Source organism: Colias eurytheme, chromosome 11 (assembly GCF_061535395.1).
Source record: "Colias eurytheme isolate Ceu_HAF_F1 chromosome 11, ilColEury1 Martin Lab GWU primary, whole genome shotgun sequence".
Taxonomy (NCBI): domain Eukaryota; kingdom Metazoa; phylum Arthropoda; class Insecta; order Lepidoptera; family Pieridae; genus Colias; species Colias eurytheme.
The window spans coordinates 7050456-7062975 of NC_142990.1; the positions used below are offsets into that span (position 1 = coordinate 7050456).

Genomic DNA, 12520 nt, shown 5'->3' on the forward strand with positions numbered 1-12520 from the left:
CCATTGAATCCCAAAATTTCGAGAAGTTTCTCGAATAATTAATATAGGTTTAAACGGGGAAGATGCCGAAAATTTAATGTCAAAATTTTTGGGAAGACGTTAACTTCTACAAATTATTATAAACCAAAGTATGGAAACTTTAAACAATTTAAACAAAGGAAACTTTTCAAAGTGCTCGCAAATAAGCAACTGTAAACAAAAACTGCCTGACATTTCAAAGGTTAAGCGAAAGTTATAAAATTTTGGTTCAACATCGGCAAACGTACATTTCGTAAAAAGTCGAATATGTTTCTGGAGGTTAATATTATTACATTATAGAACAAAGTTTCGTGTTTCTATACAACGCGTAGGTTGATAAATATTACAATATTGTAATTAATTAATTCAGATGATACTTAAAATGAATATAAATAATATGTTTAAGTTACCTGCCTACTTCAGATGAACATTTTCATTGTTTATAAAGATATACCTATGTCATTTCAAGTAGTCTGATGTACGAAGGAATGATTGAGTTTAAGAAATTAATAAATGAAATTATTTATAATAACAAGTCAATAACTGCGTTAAAAACAACCGACTTCAAACTTGCACTTGCAACATTTACAAATACAGACAAAAATGCTCATAAAATAAAAACTACTGGGCCTATCCGAATAAAATTTTTATGGGACCAATTCGACACCATCCCGCATCGAACAAAAAAAGAATCACGTAAATCGGTTCAGAAACCACGGAGTAATCGGTGTACATACATACAAAAAAAAAACATACCGGCCGAATTGATAACCTCCTCCTTTTTTTTGAAGTCGGTTAAAAAATTGTACCAGAATGTAATCAAAAGTCTGTAAGATATCTGCGAATATCATGTTCTCAGTGGTTTCTGTATTCTTGGCAATATCAAAACCACACGCGTCTTTGGTTCCTTTATGAAATGTATACTCAATACTCATGGATTTACAATTTTGCAATCGTACTTTTTATGTTCGACTTATGAGCCTATTAATTATTTATTCGATCAACATTTCATTTTATCTCATAAAATAGGTATTTATAAAACACCGATTTTTTACGAGATGAATACATTGTCGCCTTGACTCTAGTTTCTAAAAATAAACATTTTTACTAAATTAAATATTATGTTAATCATTTTGTCACTTTATAGAATCAGCGTAAAAAAATTTGCTTATAAATTGAGTTCCGAACAGTTCCAAGTGTAGAAAGAAACGTCATGGCATCTAATTTGATTTTATTTCAACGAAAAGTCGGCTGGAGGAACGTGGAGATTTTACGAAATACCTATATATCCGGATATCCTCATTGAGGGTCCCCGCATTTTATGGGAATAATATTAAATCGACATCCCCTTCAAGAAATCTTAAGTACGAAACCAACGCACTGTAGAAATTTTACGTTTTAAACAATCGAGGACAAGCATAGTGAGATTTTGCATTTTAAATTGATACTCTTTTAGTCAAATATATCGAGGTCAACGTTTTAATTCACGAAAATATCTCTGTTTGCAAACAAAGGAATATTCGACCCTATCGCATTAAGCAGTTCGCAAAATGTTTCAGATTGTCTGTTTGACCTAAGAGATTATTTTCACAAAGCATATAATAAGGATCTATCACACTGATTAGAGAGTTTTATACATAATTAGTAGTTATAAACCAAATAATGCATTGGCAAAAATGTATAAGTAATTTTAGATCTTTTCCAATGCAGTAAAAACTCGATTAATTACATTATAAGTATTTTGTTATATTATGAGTAATACTGTAAGAATAACTGATTAAAAAACTAAATCTGGATTGAAATTGGAAGGGCCTGAAAATAAAGCTGGAATAATAATATCGGTAATAGCAAGTTATATGTTAAGGTATAGACTATAGATGTATTGCGAGAAAATTTGAATTCCCTATCCGTTGTTACATGAGACACAACACAATTTGATGTAGACGTGGGGACAACTTCATGAATAATGAATACCCGAGTAGCCTTCTCATGAGTAAATAAGAAACTACAAATTTCGATACTGTTCAGCTGAGAAGAATACTGAATGAGCTAACACTATGATACAAATTGATTTTTGAATTAAAAAGTCATAATTAGATAATCATGCAATTTTGCTTGAAAAACCAAATCGACCTAATCAAAATAAATTAAAAACATAATTATCTCATTTTCTTCTATTAGTTTTTATAAATTACTTAAAAGTGGGTAGACCTAATCTAATTAAAGATTATAGTGTATTTACAGTACAGAAATACAAATATATTTTATTTTCAAAATCAATAAAAGAGTTTTACTCTAAAGTCTAAGGGAATAAGATAACAACAGAAAGATGTAATTAATTACAGTATTACGCGTTTTCCTCCCGAAAAACCGATTAGTTAAGTGCTTACTGAGATAGTAAAAAACGTCAAATGACAATTTGTAAAGCTAGATTGACAGTTTTAGTATATCTACCTCATGGTCTTTCTTCAGAATTCTTTACTTGTTGCAACCTTCGATCCGATCGCGGTACAACGAATTGATGGAGGTCATACATAAAACATGGAATCCGAAATGATATATTCATGTTAGTCGGTTATCATTACATGGTAATATATTCGGACATTGGGAACTGCCTGATCAGGGAGCGGCCTCTGTAAAAGGAAATGTAATTTGATGCTGAAATTCATCGCCTTTCGATAGTATTAAAGCAATAGTATGGAGGATATAGTGCTATCTGTGTGCGTGAAAGATGCGATTGATCGAAGCTCATGTTGTACCACAGAAAGTATAATACATACTTTATTAATTACTTTATTTATTAATTCATTAAAAATAAATCAAAATAAAATAAATTTATAAAATAAAACAAAGCGGTACAAATGACGCTAGGATTCCATAAAATTCCACAAAGGTCATAGAGTAACAAAGAAAAAGCCTCGATTTTTATTCATTCCTGATATTCACGTTTTACGCGAAACAATTTACACGGCAATACTATGCTTAGAAATATCTTTGTTGACTGTCAATGTCCTCAGAGGGATTAAATATTTTTCGCAAGCATTATGGGAGGGATTACTTATATGGCCTGAGATTGAGGGAATGGATCCCACTGCTACGTGACTGTGTCGCTTTATTACAAGCATACGTCTGCACGCTCTATCGTTGTCAATAACTATTACCTAGTAGGATCAAAGAAATACATTCAAGGATATTATATTGAATGGTATCACTTCTACGACTTTATAAATTCTCATGTTTAAAAATATGTGCATAGTGGTTGTAATTTAGTTTCCTTATAGAAATGTTTTTTATAGCGACCGCGACGTAACTAATTCGGGCTATTTATTTTTTACGTTAACACAGTAAAAGTTGTTTTATAAATAATTAATTCCATTTTTTATAAATGTTAATAAGAACAAAAACAGTAGGTACTTAAGTATACCACTTTATTTTGTTTACTATATACCTACTTAGGTACCTGCGCGTGAAAAAATACTTGAGCAGTCATTAAAATAAAAGTCTCACACGTGACATTTTAGTTGCGGTTAAGAACGTAAACACAGTTAAAAGTTTCATACAAATAATTATAAAAAACTATTCAAAAAGGAACACTTAAAAGAAACAGATAATTGTGATGAATTTTAAACTTTTTATATTTAAATTATATTATTTATATCGAGAAAAGATTTCATCTTTCACCTTTATTGTATCGTTGTTCAAAACACGTAGAATCAAGTTAGTAGGTAATATCGCAACAAGAAATCTGTATACGAGTGCTGAATAATAAGTTTACCTAGTTATAAAGTTAAGTCGCAGATTTACTTTTGCTATACGTAATTTTCAGCGCAACAAAGAATATAATATTGTCTTTGAGAGCACACACACAATATATTATCCAATGTACGGTCTATTTGTTCGAAGAATTAAAGAAAATCTAAATGAGTGTAAACATTATTATAGATGTGTTAAGGTAACGATTAACGAATGCAACGCAACAAATATTTAAAGCTAGTAAAAAATATACCTAACGTTGTACCGCAATGCAATAAGAAAAAATATATCTACTTTACTTCACCAATTAACTTTTATGATGGTTTTCTTGTGTGGATATACATTTTTATATGAGACACTGTTATTCAAATTTGAGTACACTTGGTCCTTTGTTAAAATAGCTCCGGGCTCTCACCAATTTGGAAAAGTCAGCATTTAGGACACATTAAAGAAATTTTTATATCACATAAAAAAGGTTATTTAATCCGCATAATTTAGGAAATATGTAAATTATATAATTATGAATATTAAACTGTAAATTATTTAAAACGACATACATACATATACATATAATATCTAAACTCATATACCTACACTAGCTACCGATGCGATGCTTAACGATTTTTGTAAAATGATGATAATTGTACTACTACTTTCTTACTTTAATTTTTTTATCTTACAAAGGAAATAAAAAGTATTTTTAATGCCGTTGTTTCTTACAAATGGACAGTGCTCGGAAAGATTTCAAGATGAATGCTCAACGAAACTTAGGCAAAAGTAATTATGACACAAAAAGTATGATTAATTTTCCATTTAAACACTGTCACCAGCCACGAAACAAATATAATTTGAAAACGTCGTTGAAAGTTTAATATTTATACGGATACTTTTTTGTTATGACAAAAAACACGGCATAACAAAATGCTAAAGTTGGCAAATAAAATAACATCCCACCAGCGTGGTGAGCTTCAAAAACAAATTCATTTTATACGCCGCGACACTTAAGCGCATAAAACTGAAACGGTGTGTAACACATGTAGCGTGATTGACATCATCAAAGTGTCCGCCAGGTTTATTGCAAGTCTGGCTTTGCGGACCAAATTTACTATAAATTCTTGACGGCTTGCAAGAACCACATATTTTCACATTTCAGTCAAAGCAAGCGTACAAATGAGAACGAATTTTATGAGCGTGAAATGATCAAAGTGGAATAGGTAAAACAAATCTATCGTAGTCCACACGGAATAATGTTGTGTAAGTATTCAAACCAACCGTTACCCGTGATCGCCTTGAGTTTGGAACAATTTTTATGTGGAATAAAAAGGGATAAAAATGTAGAAAGAGGTAGCACATTTAGAAAGTTGATTTTAATTATAAAAATTTCCCTGTAAAATGTTTTCTGCATTAATAGATTCGAATAATAAGAATTTTTACTTCAGGGCCGAGAAGCCCTATCACCTTGGCAAAGTTTTACAGGCGCTGTGTTTTCTTCACTCATTTATGTAACAAAATATAAAACATATAATGCGGTTAACCAAGTATTTCATTGGCTTCTACAATTAATTGCAAACATAATATATAATGTCATGAGGGGACAATCTTCATTCAGTAATCGTTTTTTAAAATAAAAATACGTACGGGATTATTGAAAAGATGAAAGATGATAATGAAATGGATCTGGATATAATAGGTATAATAATCTACATAGATCGTTTATGTAGGCTATCATTTGAAGCAAGTGTCAAGATCGATCAACATGTAAGAACAAACACATAACAGAGCTTTTCGTGAATATCACGCCTATACCGTTACAAGCCCTGTAGGTAATACAAATAAATTCAGTACATAAAGACACGCCATTCCATACAGATTTACGACAAAAAAGTCTTCTGGAGGTGAAAGTACATAATATTATCTATATATTTTCTGAAAACAAGAATATTGTAATTTTTATTGTCACATAATATTATGTGTTATTTTAAATAAAGATTGTTTGTTTTTTAAGAGACTAAATTTATACACAATATCACTATATTTCTAGCGAATATATATTATATGGATGCAATCAATGATAAAGCTGAAGAATTTGTTTTGTCTGATTGTTCGAGTGAACTAATCAGAGGAACTACTCTGGAAAAATATATTCATTTCTTTTGGTTAGTAGATTTACAGAGGGAAGCAATAGGTTATATAAATTAACCATAACATAATCAATATTATAAGAATGGGGAAAATAATCCTAACTATTTAGAGCAAGAAATGTCTTCCAGATAAAGATAGTTGAACATCCATTTATATCACCTTTCATAATATATTGTGTATTGTGAAATTTAGAGCCGATTTTTCAATGCTTGGATAAAATTTATTCGTCGAATAATGTATAAAACTGCCATTTTAAAAACGTATTCTGATTGCCCGTATTTGACAGTTTACGTGACATTTTAATATTATCGTGTAATACTTAATTGGACGGATAAGTTTTATCCAAGCATTGAAAAATCGGCCCTTAATGATAAAATCCCCCCCGTGCAATTAAGCTTCCCTTAAAGCGATATTTAGAGCAATCATAAACAAAATACGCACCGAAACTCATATCTATACTAATCCAAAGGGCTAATATACATATTAATAGGTAGCATTCCCGAGTCTCCCCATTTTCCTATCGTGCGTCCCCATCCAGCCAAACACCTGCCTACGACATTATCCCAAATTTATTGCATGCTTATTGGTGGGCCTAATCGCCTACTATCAACGCACACACGTTTCATATTGCATATAACACACGTGTGAATAATACCTCTTTATAAAATCTAATTCTACAAACGCGTTTGTGAGATATTTTCTCCAAATGTTTAGGAGCAGTAATGGCCGCTTACCATCAGGCGAACCACCAGAGAAGTTAACCCGTTCTTACATAAAAGCTTCTTCCAATTAACCCCAACTAAAATTGTTGAGTTAATCTATAGGAAATGTATCTATAAAGCTTGTTTGCTAAATTAGGTTAAAAAAGAGGTAGGGATGGATTCGGGCACTCCTATGTTAGCACTGAAGGTCGAACAATAAGTATTTATAACACGTGCCGGCTAAGGCGCGGGCGGGACCAAATATACAACCTCTTTAGGGCAGATGTAACGCTAACGGTCACTGGTGAAAATATCTGTAAATCGATACCTTCAAAAAATGTTAAATATTATTAAAATAAAATAAAAGTAATACTTTCTGTGTTCAGTTGTACTTAATTTAAAACTAAATAACTTAAAAAAATAACCGTACTGAATTTTTTATAGGTAGATAGTTATTTCACAAGTCTATGAAAATAAAAGGGCTTCATTTAAATCGTGCTTAAATTAAAGAAAAAATATTTCATTAAAGAAAAAACAAATATCATTTCTTATCCAAACATACTCACACAAATTGGTTTGTTTTTAAGAGACATTTCCAAAACGACGTACGTTTTTAGGGTTCCGTAGCCAAAATGGCAAAAACGGAACCCTTATAGTTTCGTCATGTCCGTCTGTCCGTCTGTCCGTCTGTCCGTCTGTCACAGCCGATTTACTCGGAAACTATAAGTACTACAGTGATGAAATTTGATGGGAATATGTGTTGTATGAACCGCTACAAAAATATGACACTAAATAGTAAAAAAAAGAATTGGGGGTGGGGCCCCCCATACATGTAACTGAGGGATGAAATTTTTTTTTTCGATGTACATACCCGTGTGGGGTATCAATGGAAAGGTCTTTTAAAATGATATAAAGTTTTCTAAAAAACATTTTTCTTAAAGTGAACGGTTTTTGAGATATCAGCTCTCAAAGTCGTAAAAAGTATGTCCCCCCCCCTCTATTTTTATAACTACGGGGTATAAAATTCTAAAAAAAATAGAGGTGATGCATGCTAATTAACTCTTTCAACGATTTTTGGTTTGATCAAAGTATCTCTTATAGTTTTTGAGATAGGTTGATTTAACTGTAATTTATTATATTTGCTGCTACGGAACCCTTTGTGCGCGAGCCCGACTCGCACTTGGCCGGTTTTTAATTCATACACATACTTACTTAGGAAAAAGCGATAGTAAAATAAACACACCGTATCTCGCAATAATTATAATTACAATGCATAATATGAATCTATAGACATCTCAAAAGATACAATGTAATCGTGTTGGTTTTGTAATATCTACCGTCTTCTTTGTTGTATGATAAAGACAATTGTCTATCATCTAGTCCACGCGTAAATATCAAGAACATTACACATACATGCACACAGGATCAATATATGCACCATTCCTGTGCACTTCTTTTAAATTTAACTGGAATGCTAGATAATCTCTTGTCTTTGAATGTCCAGTTATCTGATTCCCACGAGTGCAACGTTTAATTAAAGCATTGACTGCATATCAGATAAAGCGATTGCAAAACGTCATTGAATGCGAGTAAAAGTATTTCAAAGTAATTTCCAGATAGTTTTATTTTTAAGATAAAGTTTAAGGACACTAGAAAATAATTGCAGCTTGCTACTTTTTCTATTTGTCAGTTTATTTATACATTTATCAAGTGTGACCAGTGCGAAGTATTTAAAATGTAATTTTACGACGTATTAAAAATGAAACATTCATAAAATAAAATAACTAGACTAGAAGAGGTTTAATAATTACTAGACTATGTTCTTTTAATTTCATAGACTGACTAAATTCCACACAAAATTAATATACAAACTGATTGTGTAAATAGGAAACAACGTGTAGGTATATCCTGGCTGGCTGATTAATCAATGCCCAGTCGAAACCTCTGTAGCTACCTAATTGCATAAAATTTGGTCAGCATGTACTTGTACATTCGAGTGATTTCATGAAATGTATATCCTACCTATGTGGTCAATGATTAAACAGATAGGTACCTAATTTGGAAAAAAATATTCGCTCTTGTTGAGGACATGACAAATGATTAAAAAACTATTTCACTGCGATTTATGAATATTAAATACTTTCCATTCAGTTTCGATTTTACAGGTAAATATCATAGTTAGCTAACTTCATGTAGGTATGTGATTTTGTACAAGAACTTCAACTGTCAAACTACTAAATTGACTTTATACTTCATTTTCCTGTCCTTTTAAAGGAAAAGTAAAACAAAATGTAGTCTATTCCCGGTTATTTATTAAATAAAAACATAGAAAAGTCCTTGAAGCCTAAGTAAGTAATAACAAGACAAACTTTCAATAGCAAATGGTCATTAGCTACAAAATTAAGGAGCCAGTGCCAAAAGCACTTCCGAGAAAACTCATTCTTGATTTATTTTCTCACATAATCCCTTGATTGGACATATACTGTCGCTGTTAGTTCTTATGAATACACATATATTTTTATTTTTATTTTTTTATTTTGAATATTGTATTGTATTGTATAATGATGTAAATTTTTAATTACATTATTTTGTTTAAAAATTCCCAGCAATAGAAATCGATAAATTTCTAACAAACTGTTATAATTTTATTACCTACCTAGTAAAATGTAATACAAACGTATAACACATTAAACTAAGTGAATTTTACAGAAACCTTGTACATAAGTCGTTAAATATTCTGTCACATAAAACAAGAGTAACTAATAATAATTTCTGTTAAAATTAAATTTTACCTACCTCTTAAGTAGGTACTATAGTTAGTTTGATAATAAATTCTTTTTTGGGAAAAAAATACAACATGCTCAAAGTTCAAAATCGCGCTTCATACATACATGAGAACATTTCATGTAATTTCTTTCACTGTGGGTATAAAAGATTAAAATATTGCATTTTGATGCAATATTTTAAAATACTAAAAAATTTTATTGAAATACATTTTTGGATTTAATAAATGTAAAGATTATCCACATACCTACTACATATTAGGTTATATTTTCTTCCTCAAAAAGTAGTGGTACCCAGTAATAAAAAATATTTTTACTTTACATTTTTTTTCCAATAGACTTCAAAGTTTATTCTCAATGAATAAAAGATATTTATTTTAAAAACTTTGAACACGTTAAATAGTATGTTTACAAACGGAAGCGAGAAGTACCTAATTGGCATGACTTTCATAAAGCATTGTCTGCGATTTTAATTAGGATTTTATAACTAAAATAAAACGCTATTAACAACATAGTAAGGTCGTTAATTCAAAGAAAAATAGAATGATTATAATAAACGTAACATAGTGTGAAATTATAAAAACAATGGCGGGTGATTATTATTATATGAGACAAATTATAGTTTTATGACAAAATTGGATATAATGATATTATGACTTGATTACCCGTTAGCCATTTCTTGACGAAAATTTATGTTCGAGTATAAAACTAAACGTGACTATAAAGTAACATTTTCTTAACAATCGAAATAATTTTAATGAAGTTAGATGTTTACGTTCATAATATTAGTAAACAACTTGAAATTATGTAGATACTGTTTACCAAAATATTGATAGAGTTGAAATTAAATTACTTAGACGTTCACTCATTGTAATTACTAAGAAGACAAACTATGGTTATAAAATATGTAATTAACTATAAGTAATTGAATTTTATAAACATCACTTTGTATTGATACCTAGTAACTATGATATTTCTGTATTCTTTCAAGTCATGAATATTACACGTGCACAAGTAATAAAATGAATAGAACAATTTAAATATTCAGATGTTTAGTTAAAACTTAAAACGTAAATATTAGTTTAATGTTATGGCAAATTCCATGCTCATTACCAATGCAAATTTCCTAGCGGGAGAAAAGCTGCTCGTTACTAGAAGAACCATAAACATATCGTTGAGAGAAAATCGTGACGAGACTCCAAAGGCCACTAAAAAGTCGACGAACCTTTTATAAAGTACAGCTGTCACGATAAAAACTAGGGATGTAACGATACCGATACCGATACCGATATATCGGCCGATATATCGGCAAGCCGATATATCGGTATCGCCGATAATAAATCAACCGATACCGATATTTTTTTATTAAATTCTTTCTTTTCTTTTATGTTTTTGCATTGTATTCATTCATATTGTTTTATTTCTGTTTCTGTAATAGTGTTAAGGAAGAGCGGAACCTCCTGACACAAGCATTTTATTTGCTTACTAGGAGTGTTCCAATCACAAATTTGTTTATGTAAAGGAAAGAAATAAATAGTTTGGAAAATCCAAAAGTGCACGCCTCATAATTTTTTTTTAATAATTATTTATTAATTATTATTTTTGTTTATTTAATAACAATTAAACCACATCGAATCAGACCCTGAAAAATGAAAGGGTTCTATTCCTGAGCATACTCAAGCGTAAGAGAAAAAAAAGACTCGATTAGTAAAGTATTTCGGTCGCTATCGTGTTAACAAGAAAATCCTCCGCACATACAGACACACGGACGTCCAAGACAGAACTTTTTTAAACTGTTTTTTAACTAGTTTAAATAACAAAAATGACATCAAAAATATCATGAACGTTAAAAATAGTTCTTAATATGTGTGTGTATGTATTATCTTACAAGTGCAATGTATGATACATAAAGACATTTTAAGTTTGAAAAATCAGATGTTTTGCGCGAAGTGACAGTAGTACCCAGTACCCACCTCAACGCTTCGCTTATGAGGCGTGCAATAATTTTGAATTTTTTTAATTTTTAACGTGATAACGTTTTTAAAATCGTTTTAGTCGGGTGACATGTTCATAAACTTGTGTCACACCAAAACCTCACGAGCGCGATCGCAGGTATAACGAGAGAGAGACGGACCGATCTCCCGCTTCATCTCGAGCGCTGCCATTGCATTATGTTATCACGTAAACATCTCGATCGTAAACCTACTTTACAAACAACCAATTTTTTTGATATCAAATAATTCAAAAATCCGCGCCCAATGAACGATGCGGGAGGCCGCCCGCGCGTGCGCACTTTGTTTTTTGAAAAAACTCTACCATTATAGTAAACTTTTATTAGGTACTGATTGTATGTGTATTACTTAAAGTTTAACTGACTTCGTAAAATAATAATACTAAAATAAATGGTTTTTTTGTTTTTTTATTTGGCATTTTTATTTAAAAGAATACGATTAACAGTTGTCTCTGTTAAATGTTGGTAACTTTTTATGCATAATTCACTATTTATTTTTCTACCAAGCCATCGATATCGGTATCGGTATCGGTATCGCCGATACATTACTACAAATATCGGTATCGGTATCGTATCGGCAAAATCATGTATCGTTACATCCCTAATAAAAACATTAGCTTTTACAATGCTTAATGTGGCTTGTTTGAATGATAACCTTAGATCAAACATTCTCATGCGAATTTTATTTGGGAATTGCCAAAATGGAACATTTTTTCTATACATATTGAGAAGGCTGAATGATGTTACATAAAAAGGTTTAATGTTATGATATGAAGTTCTTTTGTAAGTAAAAACGAAATGTATGGAATATGCAACGGAATCGAAATTATTAGGCACATACCTACTTTAAATACCTAATATATTATTTAACCATAATATTTTTAACCAATTTCTAAAAACGTAGGAGGTTCTCAATTCGACCGATATTTTTTTTTTCATTATTATTAGTTATTTTTCAACTTCTTTAAAACACTCCTATTGAATTATAAAATTATGCTATAATGCACTTTCCAAATAAAATTTTCAAGAATAATGTGTTGTTTAATGTAATTAGCGTAGATTGTAGGTAAAACAGCCGTATTGATTAAATAAACATTTCTATCTGCAGCTTA

At 30.6% G+C, this 12520-nt stretch overlaps 1 protein-coding gene across 3 annotated transcripts in view; it reads right to left on the bottom strand.

Annotated features, from left to right (window-relative positions):
• The window catches only part of dnc (phosphodiesterase dunce), a 239804-nt gene that overhangs the window by 130600 nt on the left and 96684 nt on the right, over positions 1–12520 (bottom strand). The gene's annotated exons all lie outside the window — the stretch shown is intronic.